General features: G+C 42.7%; 1 protein-coding gene across 6 annotated transcripts in view; it reads left to right on the top strand.

Annotated features, from left to right (window-relative positions):
- LOC142843138 (lethal(3)malignant brain tumor-like protein 2) overlaps positions 1–18253 on the top strand; it is a 30378-nt gene extending 12125 nt beyond the window's left edge. Inside the window, exon 5 of one of the 6 annotated variants that reach the window (XM_075960047.1) lies at positions 16188–18253. The gene's annotated coding sequence lies outside the window, so the exon portion shown is untranslated. Of the gene's footprint in view, positions 1–256; positions 8470–11949; positions 12522–16187 lie in introns of those variants that run through there. The other 5 variants (XM_075960046.1, XM_075960049.1, XM_075960050.1 and 2 more) reach the window with 5 other exon arrangements.
- Positions 18254–18617: the final 364 nt, after the last annotated feature.

Below are 18617 nucleotides of genomic sequence, written 5' to 3' on the forward strand. Positions count from 1 at the left end.
GGGAACTGAAACATGCAGCTCTCAGTCTCCACTCTCCTTACCCACTGAGCTTCCCTCTTCCCATGGCTCCTCCCCTCTGTCTCTTCCATCCCGTCCACATTCCTCCCTCTGCAAACTCTTTCCTGCTGCCTCTGCAGCCTCTGTCTCTCACCCTCTGGTTCCATCTCCAGCTCAACTATGTCACTTTACTTAGAAGCAGGGAGAGCTGTGGGACTGGAGATTCTGATGTCAGATTTGTAAATTTACACCCATACAGGGAAACAAGTTAATGGGACAATTGCAAAAGACACATGACTGTTTCAAATATGAAAAACTGGTGAAAAAATTGATGACATAACTATCTGAAGATATGGGGAAAGGGCACATGCTCAGCAGCAAAAGTCAAATTTTGACTTTTTGAGAATGCATGTTTCTTAATAAGGCTCCATTATGTGAGACAAGCAAGTCCCCAAAGCAAAAGAGATCTCTCTTCTGTCATATGGAAAATCTGGATGTCTGTAGGAGATGGAACATGAATGACAGAACACTGAGGACACAGAATTGGACAGTGGTCCCCCAGGGATCGCACACAATGGGGGGGGGGATGATCACCTCTGCCCTCACAGAGTCCCGCGTGTGCTGCAGAGTCCGAGTTGTTCTGTATCAGGACTCCTGCAGCTCTGAGATCCCCACTAGACAGCAAGAAAGAAGAAGGTTCAATGGTCGAAAAACCAACCCAAACCCAGTAAAGAAATCATGGGGCATCCATGACCAAGTCCAGTAGGGAAAGCCAGCAGCCAAGTGGACTCTATCTGTGTTGGATGAGGAGGACTGGAAGCTTCTTTCTAGGATTTGTGGCTTCTTGCACTGCCTCTAGCACTGGTGTCCATAGAGTTAAATCTCTGACTTCAAAATCCCAAGACAGGAGCCCAGTGTCACAGTGACAAACCTTGAGACTTGTTCTCAGGGCCCAAATGGAGAGAACTCAATCACACCAGGAAACCAATCTGGACCCTGCTGATTGGTCAGTTTGAAGTCATATGACTTGTGCCAAGATTCAGGTGGAGATTCTGTAAAAACACGGTTGGTGCATAGACTTAATACTCTATGCCTTGTTCCCAAGGACGTATCAGCAATGGCACATGTCCCCAGCCCACTGCCTTGTGTCCACAGAAGAACTCCTGATGGCACTTCTTACCTCCAGGTGTCTGTTCATGCTGGACATAGACTTCTATTCCGAAGGTTATGTTAGATCTTTGCACCCTGTTCCTAGTCCATCGTGGATGAAAAAACCTTCAGTTCAGTCCTGACCCTGTCAAGACGAAAAAAGCACAGAACTGGTACGATTCTGCATCAGCTGTTTCAAGGAACTTACCATTGACGCCATACAGCTGTTTGGAGGAACTTACCATAGACGCCATACAGCTGTTTGGAGGAACTTACCATAGACGCCATACAGCTGTTTGGAGGAACTTACCATTGACACCATACAGCTGTTGAAGCCAGGCATGGCAATGTGCATCTGTAGTGCTGCCCTCAGGAGGCAGGGGTACATGGTCGATCTCTACGAGTTTGAGATCTGCGTGCTCTTCATAGAGAGTCTCAGGATATCCAGGACTATATTGTGAGATCCAGTCTCAAAACATAAAATATAAAATGTGGATTCAGGAAATTTCCCTATCTCATTTCCAGAATTCAACAGAACCCTCAACCATTTCACAGCCCTGGCTTCACTGATAAGCAACAGAAACAAGACCTGACCCCAGCTGATGCCCATTAATTAAAGTTGCTCTCACCCCCTAATCCTCTGCTTCTTGTTCCGTGTGCGTGGGACTCACCAGATTGTCAGGGTAATAGAACGTACGTGACATCACAAGATGGCTGCTGTCCTGCTGGGCTGAAGATCAGACCAAGTCTTCACTATGCACCAGTGTTAGCTAAAAGGTCAGATGGTCAGGATGGAAGCCGGATGCCAAGTACCACAGAGAGATGGTTCCTCCCTTGCCACACCTCCACAGTCTCTCCGCCTCCCATTGCTCTTCAGTCAAGCGAGTCAATGGTAACTTTCTCTCTGTGTTAGGGGTGTTGGCAGAGGCCACCTCATGGGATCCTTTTCTTCACGACATCAGGACCAGGCTTCAGAAACTCATCTTCTACCATAAACAGATACTTACTGCAATCAATCTTACCTTCAGGGGATGATGTGCATAGATATGGCCCTGGATTACCCGTTGAGTTCAGTTCCCCTTGGCAGCTCAGCGAGCTGCTCCCTACCTGGAAGGTGTCCTGAAAAACAGTTCAGACCCCACACTCACCATCTTCAAACTCCACCACCGGCTGTCATCAGGGGCTCTATGATGACCAAGATCTCCTTGTGCACTGTGGCGGGCATTGGTCATAGAGACGTCCCCTGGCTGCTGGCCTTGTGAAGACAGAACTCACATCAGACCTGGCATGACGTACTTACATTCCCACGATGGAGCAGAACAATGGTAATGTGAGGTCTAATGTAGGTTATAAATCCCTCTGTGAGTAGGGAAATGATGCCAGATTCCTGGATCAGGCAATGGGAGGCAACATGGAAAGCCTGGATGAACGAGCCTGTGAGAACAAAGACACAGATGTCACCAGACCTGCCATAGGCCATGTCAGACAGGACCAGGGGAGGACTCCAATTATGATGGAGCACCGTTCTGTCCTACCTTCATCAGTAGCCCCAGTCAAGAAGGCCTTTCCAAGACCGCCTTACACTTTTCTACCTTGACACATGCCAAAACCTTCAGAGCAGAGACTTTCCTCCTCAAGGAGGCAAGAAACCAGAGTTCCTACTCTGTGCTGCAGGAGACATTTGTTCCTGGTCTTACTTCTTCAAGACCCTACCCAGCAAAACCTTCTTTTCTCCTGATTCATTTCCAGGTTAGTGCCTCGGGACAGACACTAGCCCTCTCTCTGCAGGTCCTCTCACTTCCTCTTTATCCTCTCCACCTCCTTTTCCCCTGGTCCTCCCCCATTATCTCCTCTTCCCCACTGCTTTTATGCTTCCTGCAGTTCTTCCTAAAGACAGTCAGAGAGCAATTTGAGGGTGATGGAGAGATCACAAAGGACTGAAGCCTGAATCCTGTGTGCAAGCCTGTCCTATCGACAGAGGCCGGCTATTAGATGCTGGAGAAGCCTGGTCCGACAGGATCCATGAGACAAGGGAGGGAGGCCTTCAGTGTTGATGCTGCATGTGACTATGCAGAGATGCCCACCAACAGTGCAGGGCAGCAGGGAGGTGGAACTGAGACTCTATAGCGGGAAGATGGACACCAGAACCTGTAGCCCTGACATATCATCACAGGACACAGCATCTGACCTGATCCTTCAGTTACACACCAAGACAGTGTTTCAAACAGGTCATCGCACTCCCTCTCAAAAAAAAAAAAACCCAAGGGAATAATCAAAGTCCCTCTCTAGTGACTTTGACAGAGAGGAGATTCTCAGCACTGAGGAAGATGGAAATCCACTGACCAATAGGCCTCCCTTTTCTCCTGCCACACCCTAGCTCAGTAGAAAAGATCAGACTGAAATTTCCAAGGCAGCATCCTACTTGTGTGCCTTGACAATGCTGGAAACCTCAGAGAAGGCCCTCTGATGCTCATGGCTGGTTGTTCCCTCTATGCTCTTCAGGGGAGGTTTCTCCCTGCTCTAGCTTGTCCAGGGTCCCTGTCACAGGTCAGCACACCCATCTCTTTCATGTCATTTGTTGATAGAAGTTCCTCAGGACAGACTGTATTCCTTACTCTACACCAACTCTCATTTCCCCTTTTCCTGTCTCCATCCTGTTTCCCAGTTCGTCCCCTTTATCTCCTTTCACCCATCTCCCTCCTCCAGAGACTCACACAGGTCTCGCTGTTCTTTCCAGAACACAGTCACAGATTAAGGTGGAGAGGTTAGAGTTATCGAGATGAGAGCAGCCCAGATTGGTATAAAGGCATGCCTGGTTATAGAGTCAGCTGTTTTACATGCAATGTGAGTGGCCTCACAAGCACAACCAAAGCTAGGGAGGTAGAGGGTCCTCGGGAAGCTGTGCCTATGACCAGCTCTTTGTACAGCAGCAGTGCTGGAGCTGGAAGAAGCTGAAGGAGAAGCAAAATCACAGTTGATTCCCAGTAGCTGGAGGATGGATGCAGGAGTCTGTGGCCCTGGGTTGGAGGGACTGGCACTCTGGAGATCTGTCCTGACTTCCTTCATTAGCAGTCACTCCTCACCAGGGCTGGAATTCTATTAGGCCATTTCAGTTTCCACACTACAAAGCAGTAAGAGACAAGAAAGCACCCCTGTTAGTAACTGTGACAGAGAAATGTTGGGTGCCATAGTTCCCCTTCCAATTCCTCCATTCTGAAGCTTTGTCCTCTTTACCCAAAATCCCCTCCCTTCCTTCCCACCCTGTGGTCCACATGCTATGCTATCTGCTTCAGGCTCAGCATTGTGGGTATTTACATGAACAGGAAGACATCTTAATCTCTGTGCCTTCTATGTGGGTTCAACTTGTCATTTATAAATGATATTGAAACGACACTGTGAAAATACAAGGGAGGAATCCTTCTGGGTGACCAAACCACCTGCACTCCACGTAGGTCTCCACTGTCCTCTCTTTTCTGTGAAGCCCCTGACACAAGGATCCAGGACTCACCGTGGTGTGGTCAGGCAGCAGCAGCAGCAGCAGCACAGTGCTCTCAGTGCCTGGGAAATTCTCTTCCTCACCAGTTTCCAGCCCCGGAATGGCCTGGATCCAGATGTTGTGGGTGCCGCCTGGGACTGGTCACTGGAGATGCCTTGCCCCGTGGATGGTTCCTCTGTGAAGCCCATGTTCACAAACCCAGTGAATGTTCCATCCAGAGTTGATTCTGGGTAGCAGAGATTGCCAGGCTGACTGTCAGCTGAATTCCTGTTGACTGCAGTGTTCTCTGGAGTAGAGTTGATGACATCAGCCATAAAGGCATCTTTTTCTGGGTCTGCATTACCTGAACACGGCACCACCTCCATGCTGCAGGATCCCTTGAGCATGGTACAGCTTCTGCACCTCCTGAAACTTTCTCCCAAACCCTCTTTGTGCAACTGCCTCTCCCCAGCAGAAAGAGCTGGTTCACTAGCTCTCCTCTTCAAGGCGGCTGGGAGGCTAAGGGGAGCTGCATGGGTCACATTTAACCAGGTCTTATTCAGCATATGGCTATCTCCACCTGGTTCAGTAGCTCTCCTCATCAAGGCGGCTGGGAGGCTAAGGGGAGCTGCATGGGTCACATTTAACCAGGTCTTATTCAGCATATGGCTATCTCCACCTGGTTCAGTAGCTCTCCTCATCAAGGCGGCTGGGAGGCTAAGGGGAGCTGTATGGGTCACATTTAACCAGGTCTTATTCAGCATATGGCTATCTCCACCTGGTTCAGTAGCTCTCCTCATCAAGGAGGATGGGAGGCTAAGGGGAGCTGCATGGGTCACATTTAACCAGGTCTTATTCAGCATATGGCTATCTCCACCTGGTTCAGTAGCTCCCCTCATCAAGGCGGCTGGGAGGCTAAGGGGAGCTGCATGGGTCACATTTAACCAGGTCTTATTCAGCATATGGCTATCTCCACCTGGTTCAGTAGCTCTCCTCATCAAGGCGGCTGGGAGGCTAAGGGGAGCTGCATGGGTCACATTTAACCAGGTCTTATTCAGCATATGGCTATCTCCACAGCTCAGTTGGTATTTGATGATATTCATGGTGGCTATTACATTATTTGGCTCCCTGTGCTTTAGGGAAGAAACAATCTCTTCACAGGTATAGCCGATAGTACACATAGTCTCCACGACCCTGGGAAGGAGTTCCTTAGTGGCTGGTGGTACATGCTCTTGAATGGGGCCCAGCCATGGTCGTTCCACAAGCTGGCATATTGTTATTCTACACAAGGTGGGGACCATGAGTAATCCCGCAATTATAATATGGCAGGGTTTTGATAAATGGTAAGGAATGGGACACATGGTGGTGGTGATGAGCCTGTGCATAGCTTCCATGGTGGTTTCTACGTATGGAAAATGCCCTGTGACCAGGGTGTATAGGACGATGCCCAGGCTCCACATGTCACCTGCCAGTCCATCGTACGGTTTCCTTGCCAAGATCTCTGGGGCCCAATAGTGCAAGGAGCCACAGATCTCCTCCAACATCTGCCCCTCTGTGACTTCAATTGCCATACCAAAGTCACAAAGCTTTGCATTTCCTGCTGCATCGACTAGGATGTTTTCTAATTTAATGTCTCGATGTGCGATGCGTCTCTGGTGGAGGAAGTGCACTGCTGACACAACCTGCCGGAAAATCGCTCTAGCCTCCTCCTCCTTTAGACAGCCCAGTGCCCTGAGGCAGCTTGTCAGATCTTCTCCTGCCACATACTCCATGATCAGGTAAGTGGTTGTCAGTGTGTCGATCATGTGGAAAAATCGAACAATGTTCCTGTGTTCTACAGACTGAAGGATGTTCACTTCAGTGCTGATGTCAGCCACACTGTTGGTGTTTTTCTCGAGGACCTTGACAGCCACTCGTGTTTGAGTGGGCAGGTGGCAGGCCAGCTTCACCTCCCCGAACGCACCACAACCTAGGGATAGTAAGATCTTGAAATCCTCTTCAAGAGTGTCCTCTTCCATGTTGGTGGCCATGGTGTTTTGACCAATTTCAACCACTTTATCTTGTGGGAAATTTCAGAGTCACACAATGCTAAAAACAAACAAATAAACAAACAAACAAAATAATCCATTCAGTTTTAGGATGGATGTTTATAACTTTCAGTTCTCTCTTGTGAAATCTAGATATTCTAAGCCACCTAGTGATGCTATTCAGTGATATAAACATACGAGGAGCTCAAGCCCAAAGCAGTAGATGAAGAATCAATGGAAAGTTCAGAGTTGGAATCAGTGAAGTGGGCACAGGAAAATCCTGAGATTGCTGAAGGAATGAGCTGGTTGTTTTCATACTGTGCCACAATGCAAACCCCTCACAACAACTGATCAGGAGAGAGCAGATACAAATTACATTAAAAGAAAATCGATGTTGTAACTGATAGAACTATAGTCCAGAAGGCCTTTCAGTGATTTTACCGTTTTATACACCTGGAATTTAGAAAATATGTAAGGAAATTTTAGACTTGTGAATATTGAATTAAGATACCATGAAAGCTCGTAAACACATCAGGCATAATGAACAGGTTTGGAGTGTCAGCAAAACAGCTCCAAACACAGCAGAGACCAATCTCATGGAATCCCTGAATCATTCAGAACTTTCCAGAAGAATGAAGACCACGTTTATAGAATATACTTCCAGAAAGAGAAAGCAAAGGAAGACATGGAACTCACCCCATGCCAGTGTTACCCTGATTCTACAATCAAATAAACTCAATGAACAGAGCAAGTGGAGGCTCCTCTCCTTGATGAACACAGATCTGGACTCTTTTTTAAAAAATATTTATTTATTTATTTATTTATTTATTTATTTATTTATTTATTTATTATGTGTACAATGTTCTGTCTGTGTGTATCCCTGCAGGCCAGAATAGGACACCAGACCTCATTACAGATGGTTGTGAGCCACCATGTGGTTGCTGGGAATTGAACTCAGGACCTTTGGAAAAGCAGGCAATGCTCTTAACCGCTGAGCCCTCTCTCCAGCCCAGATGTGGACTCTTTAATGAGATTCCTTGATACTGCACATCCATCTCAGCAACACACTAAAGGGTCAGAATGGCCTCACCCAGGAGCTGAAGTAACATTTGTAACAAACTAATTGATCAACACCACAGCATAGACGGAAACTCTGGGGTCCACACTCAGCACAGGGAATAGTGAACGGTTGTGTTATAAGCAAAGAGCTAACACTAGGTATAGTTTTCCCTGAAACAAAGCTGGTCCACAAACAGATGTAGGATCTCCTTTGTCTCTTCGATCTCTTCTGGGTCATGAGGAAGGTAGGGGTTGAGCTTTTGTAAAGTCATAGTGTATGTCATAAAGATGTAATGGGGAAACCAAAATAGTGCAGGGAAATATGATCAAAGTACAGGTAGGCATGTGTGGAATCTGAATCATTCAATTGCTCATTTGTAAGATATATAAATTATATATATTAGTGAAATATATATTATACTTATTATATAATTGTGATTATAAGGTATAATAAATTCTTTAAACTAGTACACTTATATATTATAATATAATTAACATATATTATTATAGACAGTGTTTATGAGTATTATAATATATAGCACATATATTACACCTAACATTGTATACTATATATCATATAATTACAGTACCATAATTATATAATAAATATTATATAACATGTAGCATGCCATATAATTTATGTATATATCATGTAGTATGCAATATGTAGTATATAATTATTTCTAATAAATAGTAAAATGTGTTTTACACAAGAAAAAATAAACCAGAGGGAAATAAAAGACTGACTTTTTAAAAATCAAATTGGGTAATAGTGAATGATGAAAGAGATAATATAAGAATAAAATACCCCTGGAAAAAAGCAAAAAAAAATAATATAATCTTAATGTTTCTTGTTGTGCCATGTTCAGTTGCTATCCCTAGGGAGCCTGCTCTTTTCTTAAGGGAAACTGAGGAACAGTGAATCAGGCAGAGAAAGAGGGTTGGGGACAACTGGGAGGAGTGAAGAGAGACGATGATACAGTCAGAATGTACTGTAGGAAGGAAGAATAAATGAAATGCAAAAGGGAAAAGCATAAATATAAAGCAACAAACCTAATCCCAGTATATAAATAAACAAACTGGAAATCATCTTCTACAATCTCAACAACAGCAGTGCGCCACATGTGGTTCCATAGTCCAGAAAACCAAGGAAGGGACATTTTCAAACTCTTTTCACATGGAAGGATTATTCTAATTCTCAATCCATATAAGATATTTGAAAAACATTCTAGTATCAGGCAATGTCCTTGACTGACAGTCTGGAAAATCCTAAATGAGAGTAATAGATAGCTCACATCAGTTCAACACCATATTAATAAGTTCGTACTTCATGATCAAGATGTCTTTAATCAGGAACACTAAGGATCAGTCCACAGGTACAAATTGTCAAAGAGCATAGCACACTAAGTCCTGTAATCAGACATCAATAGAATGAAATGCCTAGTTGAGGAAAAAGCTTGGAACTAGAGAAAGTTAGTAGAAATATATCAATTCCACAAACAAGTCAATTCTACAAACAAAAGTTTCCCGTAGATTTTGTTTCCCACAAAACATGAGCAGGAAGGAAAGGAGCCTTTGTATAATGGGAAGTACTTGTCAAATTCAGTGGGTGGGGAAGTGAAATATAGCAGATAAACATGATTAAAATAGAGCACAGACAGATATCAAAATCATTATCAAATTCCTCATCCTATAGAGTTAATGTATATCACTAAATTTATAAAAAAAAACAGAAGAAGGTAGACAAAAATGACCAAGAAAAGAAGTTGATAAAAGGAAAATATGTTGAAATGAAGAAAAAGGACTTATAGAAAAAAATTAAAATCCAAACCAATAATGTAAATATATAATTAAATGCCAAATACCAAAAGCCTAAACTGAAAATTGGGAGACAAACTCACTATGTCCAGTTACAACAGGTTGGGGAAAAGACCAAGTATATGAGAACAAATGGAGTCCAACTGCTCTCCCACCAACCAACTGATTCTCTGAAGTACAAACAAAACCAGTACAGGAAGTGCCTTTTATTGGCTAATATCAAGAACTCCTTGTGATGTCACATGCAATAGACCAATCAAAGCTCAGTTAAAAATAAAAACACAGTTGTTTTTTGAAAAAATATTTCAGTTTACATTCTTGCCCCTAAAGACAAATGCCCTTAGCAGAGAGGGCTGCTATCCATCCCCAACCCACCCGTTACTCTCCCAGGAGTCAAGATAGAGTCATTGCTGTCACAGTCACACATTGACCATATTGCTCTCACCCACCCCTGAATAAAATCAATGAGCTTTTCAAGTAGCCTAAATTCCAGATCCCATTCTCTGACATATAGCTTAGGTCTCATATTAACCAAGTCTGTTTCCTGATATTGCAGCAACTCCCTTTGTCATAGAAACCTTGAAATTCATGGAGACATACTTTGTTGGGTTGGAAAAGAACTTCAGATACCCACTGAGTGTCAATCATTACAACGTTTTGTCTCAAGGGAAGATATGCCCTAGCTACACTGTCTTTCTATAACCTCTGGCCATTTTCTCTCTGACCTGCTGAAAACAGAAAATACATCCAGAAAGGAGTGAAATAATAAATCAAAACAAAAATAAGTCTAGGAAATAAAGCTAGACAAAACACTATGAAATAATTGAGCATTATGAAAGGCTTTTCAGTGACCAAGACAATTCACTGGTGGATTCTATAATCTTAACTTAAATAGCAATGTTCTCCAAATATTTCAGTAGCCTATCAACATGAGGGAAGGAATATTTTCAAATTTTTTCATAAAAGATGCATTACCCTTATTTTCAAACCAAGTAAATAAAACTTAAAAAGAGCACAGTATCATAATGTAATTGAATAACACAGATTAGAAAATACTTAATGAGAGATAATTCTTAATGAGAATTAAGAATTATCTCTCATTATCACACCAAGTTTAATACCACATTAAGAAGACCATACTTTATGTTCAAGATGTCTTCACACACACCTGACACATGGTATAGAATACATACAACATTATAGGTAATTCCAATAATCAGACATCAAATGAATGAAATGCCTTTTGAGGGAAAACTTGGGACTAGAGAAAGTGTTACCTCAAATATTCCAGTTCTACAAACACAAGGGTCACATTTTGTTTCCTAGGGGTTATGAAGAAGCAGGGGGAACAACCTTTCTCCATTTGGAAGTTCTTGTCACACTCAAAGGGTGGGTAAGTGAAATAGAGCAGGTAAATATGATCAAAATGCAATACAGGCAGATACAGGAAGTCATGGTCAAATTCCTCATCAAAACCAGTTAATATGTACACTAAATATGTAAATCACACAAAACATGAGGAAAATGATAAAGAAAAGACGTTAATAAAGAGAAAATTGGGTGAAAAGAGAAAAAAAGAACTTCAAGTAAAACCAAAGCGAAAACCATTGAGGTAAATAAATGAATAAATAGATACCAAATGAATGAATCCTGGGAGATAGTCTCACTACGTTGAGATCCTCCAGGTTTTGAAAAGTCCAAATCTAGGAGAAACAACTGAATCCAACTGCTCACCCCGCAGACCCAACTGCTTCTCTGAAGAACAGGGACAAATCCCAATCTTAGGTGGTGCCCTTCTATTGGCTGATGTCTAACTTACCTCACATAGAATCCATGTGATGTCACATGCAGCGGTCCAATCAGGGCTTGGCAAAAGTCCAAAGTGACTTTTAAATATTTTATCTCATATATTCATGTCTCCAGCCACTACATTGTGAGTTTGAGGCCAGACTGGTCTACAAGAGGGAGTTCCAGGACAGGTTCTAAAACTACAGCGAAACCCTGTCTTAAAAAATCAAAAAACAACAAAAAAAAGGAGGTAGAGATTATGTAACCTCAGATTTATAGAAACATGTGTCAACGTAATGAGAGCACTAATGGCATGGACATGAGCAGGGAAGTACAGTTAGTTCTATGGCGTTGTCATCTCAATGTCCTCCTGACATGTCCTTGCCTCTCCAAGGAGCATCAGTGCAATCTTAAGCGTGTTTCTATAGTTAGCCAGTGTCCACTCACATTTTAGGGGACAGAGAGAGGTAAAAAGTGGTTCAACCTAGTTCCACAACCCAAGCCCATCTCAATCCATAACAATTTTGTTGTGAGTTCTCTGTGGATTTCAGCATGAAAGACCTGACATGAGAGATTGTGGGAACTTCCATAGATCACCCTCTAAATGACCCTGCCCTGTCCAATTACTCTCTCCAGCAGAACATTTCCTCCTCCTCTTCCTCCATGTCTGCACAGCCCTCATCCTGGAGTCTGTATATGCAGACAGCCGTGCTGCTGCATTCACCAAGTCTGGCATCTGGGTATCTACCTGCATGGGTTTCTTATGCCTCCAGCTCCTGTGATGCAACCTAGAACCATCATTATTGCTTTCTCTCAGAAGCACCAGCATTCTCCACAGCAGACTCCCCTGTTCTCTTCTTGGCTTCCACAGTACTTGGGGTCAAAGTCCAATGCCTGGACAAATCTCTTGTCTCTAAGCCCAATGACTGTCGAATAGTTCTCCTTTTCTCCTAACAGAAAGAACAGCAAGCAAGGCTGGACTCCAGGGACCAACTGACCATAACATCCAGATTGGCACCCTCCCACATGTATGTCTTTGGCACTTGATGGCATCCCTGTTACATGCCGCAACATTGTACAATAGCTAAGTGCTCAACCGTCATTCTCGAGTGACTTATCAGAACCAAGGGCTCTGATAAAGGTTAAACCAAAAGGCAAGGCTTTTTATTGTTATTGCTGTGTGAATAAAGTGGCTGTCTTCTTCTGTAGATTTTCTCTGTACCTGACTCCTTTTCTGTTATATATTTGGGAATTAATTCCCATGATTCAGAACTGTTTCATGAAAACAGTTTCCCACTGCCAGGCCTTCATTCCTCTCTCCTAGGTAAACGCGGATCTGCCTTCCTACAGTTATCTTTATCAGCAGGCACTTGGTCAGTGCTTAGGGTTCAGGAGAGCATTCCATTTAAGATATCCACACATCTCCAACAAAACAGAATCACTGCCTATCCAAGCTGCTGCTCTTCATTTCACCACTTAAAAGATTCCTAACTCTTGATGCTCACTTTCACCTCAGTTTACTGGTGACTATAATTCATGAAATTTACTGCTTTAAGTGTTTTACTCTTAAGCCCAATTCATAATTTTACTGAAAATAAAACTTTTAGCTCTTTACTAACCACTTAAAAATATCCTTCCCTGATGGAGGAAGGTCCTTGGTTAATTAATAAAGAAACTGCTTGGCTTGATAGGTTAGAATATAGGTGGGTGGAGTAAACAGAACAGAATGCTGGGAGGAAGAGGAAGTGAGCTCAGATGCCATGCCGCTGCTCTCCAGGGCAGACACGATGAAGCTCAGACCCAGGATGGACGTAGGCTAGAATCTTCCCAGTAAGCGCACCTCGTGGTGCTACACACATTAATAGAAATTGGCCAAGCAGTGTTTATATGAATACAGTTTGTGTGTCGTTATTTTGGGGCATAAGCTAGCCAGGTGGCCGTGAGTTGGGTGGCAGGAACGCAGCCTGCAGCTCCTTCTACACTTCCCCTCTAGAATTCCCTGATGATTTAATTCCTTTCTAACTAACATTCTCCATTTCTAACTAACATGTCCAAGTTCACTGGACATATACTAGCCACTCCCACCATAGAGCTGCCAGCCACAGATCTATCTCTCTCCCTCTGTCTCTCTCTGTCTCTCTGTGTATGTGTGTGTGTGTGTGTCCGTGTGTATATGTGTGCATGTGTTTATGTGTCTGTGTGAGAGAAAACTCTTCTCTGATTTTTATGGGCAACAGAATTCCAGTCCTGGAGCCTGATAAGCCTGGGAAATTGTTTTTTATAAGGGTACATGTGACTGGGAATGTTTGTAACGATTAGAACAAGGAGGAAGAGGGATGAAAAAAGAAAAGAATAAAAAAACATGGACAGACATCCTATTGTGAGTAAATTTCTTACCCTTTATAATTCTAGACACCTTTTAGCTTATTGTGGTATCTTTATTGAACCCTGAGAGGGATCCCAGGAGCTGGACTTGTAGGGACCCCATTACATCCCAATCCACAGTCCCACAGAAGGACACCAAGTGACACTAGATCTTCATACTACTGTGGAAACTCGAAAATCCTATACTTATGGAATTTTAGAATCATTTCTGAAAATCTAAATATCTCAGTGTCTTATCAAATGGCAATGGGGGCAGCTGTGATGTTTTTCCTGGTGGGAACAGGTGTGTTGGGAGGTAAAGGCTTTCACACTACAGTCAGGGACTAGTTAAGACTCAAGACAAAGTTCACATCCAGAGAGGTGACACTTGGGAGCACACTTTCCTTTTCAAAGTTATTTTTTCTGTAGCCTTTCCTTTCTCATTCTTCCCTCTTTCATCTGTATGACTTTACTCAACAGCCAGAGGACACCACAGTGAGATGCAGAACCATGAAAATGTCCACGAAAGCTGTGGGCAGCCATGATGGAGACCCACTGATCAGGGCCCAGAGAGAACTGGAGCATTAATACACAACTGAACAGAGTCAGGGTGGGGCCACAGAACCCGGCTGCAGGTTCAGCTGAAAGAGACAAAAAGGGTTTCAACCCCCAGCTATATAAGCAGAGCCCATCCTGAAGATCAACTAAAGAATGACTCAGTTGACCATTAACATGGCAAGAAATGTCGCCCAGGGAGGCTGCCATATAAGGGATTGGGATGTTGAAAAGACCTTTGCTTCAGAGACAATTGCACCTGAGGGTGTCGTGATTATTATTATTATTAATCACTTTATTTTTCATAGATGTAAACTGTCTATGTGTTGTACGATGTTTTACAGTCTTGGCTTTTTGAGGGGTCTACCACCCGGTCCCCAAATAAACCATACACTGTGGCTTATTCTTACTAATGACTGCCCGACCTTAGCTTGACTTGATTCTTGTCAACTTTTCTTTGAAACAATAAAGAAAACAATCTTTTTTTTTCTATACATACATCCAAGTTTCCACTCCCTCCCTTTCTCTCATTCCCTTCTCTTACTCTCTGACCTCATCCCCCATCCACTCATCAGAAGTCACATTGCTTTGGGGAAGGTCCAAGTCCCTCCCTACCATATCGAGGCTGAGCAAGGTATCCATCCAAAGAGAATAGGTTCCCAAAATGCCAGTACAAGCAGTAGGGATAAATCCTGGTGCCACTGCCAGTTGCCCCTCAGTCTGCCCCAGCCATGCAACTGTCAAGAACATTCAGAGGGATTAGTTTGGTCCTATGCTTGTCCTTTCCCAGTCCAGCTGGTGTTGGTGAGCTCCCATTAACTCAGGTAGACTGTTTCAGTGGGTGAACCCGTCATGGTCTTGACATCTTTGCTCATATTCTCACTCGTCCCACTCGTCAACTGAACTTTGGGAGCTCAGTCCAGTGCTCCGATGCTGGTCTCTGCCTCTGTTTCCATCAGTTTCTTACTAGCCTCATAATGGCTATCACATGTATAAAAATCTCTTTCCTTGCTCTCATCTCTGTCCTTCCTCCATCTTGACTATCCCGTTCCCTCAAGTTCTCCTTTTCCCTCCTCTTTCGCCCTCTTCTCCCACTTCTCCTGTCCGTTCTTTCCCCACCCCTATGTTCTCATTATGTCAGGCAATCCTGTCTGTTTCAACTTTCAAATTGAATCTATATATGTTTTTCTTAAGGTTCATCTTGTTTCTTAGCTTCTCTAGGATCGTGAACTATAGGCTCGATACCATTTGTTTATAGCTACTATCCACTTATTAGTGAAAACATACCATATTCATCTTTTATGATCTGGGTGCCCTCACTTGGGATAGTGTCTTCTAGTTCCATTCATTTGCTTACAAATTTCAAGATGTCATTGTTTTTTACCACTGAGTAGTAAATGTATAAATATGTCACATTTTTTTATCCATTCTTCCATTGAAATTGCCCACTTTTCTAAGTTAAGTTATCCCATCTACTTTTTGCCTCTGGGCTTTTATCTTTCTCTATTTCTCTATACTTTACTATCCTTCTTACTCCATGGCTGGCGGGGTGGCTGGGTGGTTGGGCCCTGGTGTTCTCTCCTTGTTCTCCTGCATGCTAACCCTGCCTACCTTTGCTCCTGCCTCACTATTGGTCACTCATCTCTTTATTAGGATCATCAGGTGTTTGGGGTAGGCACGGTAACACAGCTTCACAGCATTAAACAAGTGCAGCATAAATAAAAGACACACACCTGAAAATAATATTCTCCAACAGCCACCCATCTCCATCCATACCACACTGCCTAGAAGTCACTTAGCTCTATGAATTACTGCACCAGTTTCTTGTCCCCTTCTGAGCTCTGGTGCCTAGTTCTTTCATTATGTTTCTCTTTCACTGCCTGAATTCAGAGGCCATAGCACCAGTGTGCTATTATCATGTAGCAATTATACTTCTCTTTTCATTTATGTTATAGATGTGAAGCTTGGACCTCTGATGTGACTCTCAACAGCTGGAATAGGTGCTGTCTCCAACACCGTTACTGGATTTAGGGACTCTATTTGTTATACTGGGTTACCTTGCCAATTTGTTGTAAGGGGTTTATCATCACTGTTATAGGGTTGGGTTTGGGGTGTAAATTTTATAGGCTCGGAGATCTACTTTCGAAAAAAGAAAAAGATAAAAGGGGATATAAATATGATAAATTATAAAGGTAGATTACTGAATCGATTTTTAAAAGGAACTATTAGTTTTAAAAGTTTTACATTGGTTTTACTTTTTAATATTATATACAAATTTTGTATATTGAAACAAATTTGAGATTAATTTCGTTAAAGCATATTGTACATACATTTCTAAATTTTTTTCAAGGTATTGTACCTATACAGCTCATTTAACAATTTAATTCAAATTTCTAGTCCTTGAAAATTATTTTTACCAACTGTTTAGGATAATAAAGAAATAAAGGTTAATAGTTAGTCACTTAGTATAAACAAACTTGTAGTCACGTTAGGTATGTTTTCAAGGTAAAACAAAAATGTAATTTAGATAGATAGGTCATCTTCAAACACTTCAGAGATCTAAAGAATATGCATTGAAGATGTTTTAATAACCTATGTATTTTTTATGACAATGAGACGTGTCTGCTCCCCGAAGCACCAATCTACTTCAGAGAAGACAATGGGCATCAAAGACACTCCACATGGAGTTTACTTTCTTTGTGGAAAAAATAAACCACTGGGCAAGAAAATGCCCATGCCTCAACTGCTGACATTATGTTATCCTAATCAGACAAGCAGGACACAAAATATCCTGCTTCACAGAAAAGTCTTGTCAAATATGCTAGGCCTGTAAGCTGAAGATAGATAGCCCAACGTTGCAGAGGAACTTTGGGTGACTGTCCAGGCAGTGAGCTGTTTCTGTCATTACATTTTTTGGAAGGCACTTGCTTGCACTTTCTGCTTACTCAGTTAATATTATTTCTTTCTTGGTTCTCTGAGGGGTTGAAGATTAGATAGCTATAGTTACAACTTACCAGACACAAAAAGCAAGTTATGATAGAAAATAAATTGGGTATAAGACTTTGGACTCACCAAGATAGGATAGATATGAAATGTTTTCTCTGAATTTGTCAAATGCAAATGGCCTAGACATTGTTTACGTATGTTTTGCCTGTATATATTGTACATAATTATTGTACTTATTGTATATAGTTTTCTTATATTAGTTATAGCCTTTTTATTTTTTCGACAATGTAGTGGCATTTCAAATGTATTTTAATAAATAAAGACTGACTAAAGATCTGAGAGTAAAACAGCCTCACTGGTCAGCCTTACAGACCAGATTATGGTAACACACAGCTTTAATCCCAGTAGCCATAATGGCACACACCTTTAATCCCACCCTAGGTAAGGCCACCCTAGTTGCCTTAGAAATTGGGTGGTGCGTGCCTTTAATCCCAGCCCTAGAGAGGAATATAAGACAGGGGAGACAGCTCTCAGAGACAGTCTCATTCTGAGATTCTGAGAGGCAGGATCACCATTTTGGTCTGAGGTTGAGGTAAAAGCCAGTGGCTGACTGTTACTTTCCGAATTTTTAGGTTGAACCCAATTTCTCTCTCTGAGTTTTTATTATTCTTGCTTCATCTTGTCAGGTACTGGAGTGGGTTTTGTTTTTTTCCGTTGTCTGAATGTCCTAGTTCCCGTCACTGGTGCTCTTTCTGTCCATGTCAGCCAGGGTTCACTTCTGTTGCTTCCCACCCAAAGAATCTCTGCTCACGCAGTGCTACAGCAGAATTGTGTCAAGTGCAGAATCATGGAGGAAGTTCAGTCATCAGCTGCAGGGGACCTTCAGCCCTTGGTGCCTGAGGCACTTGGTGCTCGGGGGACATCTAGGAAAGGATGTGAAGCTGGAAATAGATGACAGTTGACCAAATTTGGTACATGCTACTCAGGTGAGAGGTGAGAAGATGAGCATGACTTCAGGAGAAATGGAAGAGGCATCTAACAGTAAATAAGCTCTTTACGTTATCTAGATTTCAGGTCTGGGTAATCCCGGTGTGTGTTGTCTTTATTTATTTTCAAGATGTTTATAAAGAAGGTTATTTTTATGAAATTCAAAGCATGTTTTTAATACTCAAAAAAAGATATGGATGCGCCAGCTGCAGGCCACGGGGCTCAGTCTGATGAGCAAGCAGTGAGAAGTCTTCAGCAAGGCTGTAGGCACAAGAGGACTCCCTGGGCCCCACAGGCTCTGAGGAGTCACAGGACATATTGCTCTATAATGACATGACATCAGATGGTCAGAATGGATGGTGTCAACTCCAACAGACTAGATCCTCTCTGTGCACAGGTTTGCACAAACTCACTTTCTCGTTATCCTTCAGCAAGACAAGGCAACGATATCT

This window comes from Microtus pennsylvanicus, chromosome 2 (genome assembly GCF_037038515.1).
Source record: "Microtus pennsylvanicus isolate mMicPen1 chromosome 2, mMicPen1.hap1, whole genome shotgun sequence".
In the NCBI taxonomy this organism is placed as follows: Eukaryota; Metazoa; Chordata; class Mammalia; order Rodentia; family Cricetidae; genus Microtus; species Microtus pennsylvanicus.